Raw genomic sequence first — 1,553 nt, 5'->3', positions numbered from 1 at the left:
ATGTCATATCAATCATCAGACAATGTCTACCAAGCTTAGAAAGTTAGAAAGGCAAAGGATAGTTTCTACCGGGCTCAAAAGGTTAGCTATGGAAAAGATAGTGTATACCAAGCTCAGAAGGTCAACTAAACAAAGGATAGTGTCTACCGAGCTCAAAATATCAGCCGAGTAAAATGCAGTTCTTACTAAGTTCACTTGGTCATCAAAGGTAATATGGAAGAAGTAGTTCTTACCGAGTTCACTCGGTCATCAAAGGTAATTTGGAAGATGTAGTTCTTACCAAGCTTTCAAGGTAATCAAAGAAATTTAGTTCTTATCGAACTCACTCAGTCATCAAAGGGAATTTGGCAGAAGCAGTTCTTACCGAGTAAACTTGGCAGGCAAAGGATTTTAAGGACATTGCAATGTTAACCGAGTCAAGAAGGTTAACTCAGGAAATTTTTGGAAGCATTTACTGAGTAGGGTCAGCCAGTAAAGGATTTCATTGTTTTATGAAATAACATTTATTTTTTTAGAGTAATATTTGTAGCCGACTGATGTATGGTTTATTGGTAAATGTAACATGTGAATGAGTCCACTTGAAAATCTTAATGGTATAATTAAGAAGTCAAGTTGCGAATTCTAAGGGTGTGAATCATGGAAGAGTGTGGAATTAATGTGATATGAAGACTATTTATTGTGGAAGCAAATTTGAAGAATGATCAGAGATCATTAAGGAGCAGCAGAGCCATATTTGATCAAGAAGGATCTAATGATGCTGAACAGAGACCTGTAGCTAGCAAATTTAGTTGCATCTTGTTCAAGTCAATTCATTGTTGCTTTCTAACCATTGTAGAAGTGATTTCAAATCTCTTAATAGAGTTGGTTTAACAGCCATTTTTTAAATCCTCTAACAAGGTCACAATTCAGTTGAATTATTCTAAAGACCTCTAGTAAGGCCACTCCTAACAAGGTGATTAAATCCTTTAATAGGGTCACACCTAACAGTGTGTATTGTAACTTTCAACAGGATTGGCTCCTAATAGGGCTCACTTCAGAAGAGTGAAAAATTGGTAGCTAATTACTTGGTGGTTTTTCCCATATTGGGTTTCCATGTTAAATCTGGTGTCTCTTGTGTTCATTTTATTTAACTTTTGCATACATATTAATAACTATGAATGCTAAATGATTAGTAACTAGTTAACCTACCGAGTTATAGTATTCCTGCATTATTTACTGAGTATCAGCAATAAGTAACCATTATAGACATCTAAGGGATTTGTGAATTGATTTTGAAATAACTGATTCACCCCCCCCCCCCCCCCCCCCTTCTTAGTTACTTCATCTATAATTCCAACAAAATGAATGATGGTAAATTTTTTATGGGTTCACTAATCTATGAAAAGTTTTACATATATATATGGACCTTGGATGATTGATTCACCCCTCCCCACTTAGTTATTCTAAAGAATTCTGACATCTCTTTCTTTTGTGTTCTTTTTGAGAAAGATCTAAGGACTAGGTAATGACTGTGAGTAATTTTGTATCTCAATGTAATACCTTTAAATTCCATG

The sequence above is a fragment of the Cupressus sempervirens genome, chromosome 9, assembly GCF_028749045.1.
Source record: "Cupressus sempervirens isolate cs-2001-9-10 chromosome 9, ASM2874904v1, whole genome shotgun sequence".
NCBI lineage: Eukaryota > Viridiplantae > Streptophyta > Pinopsida > Cupressales > Cupressaceae > Cupressus > Cupressus sempervirens.
Note: the sequence above shows the minus strand (reverse complement) of the source record.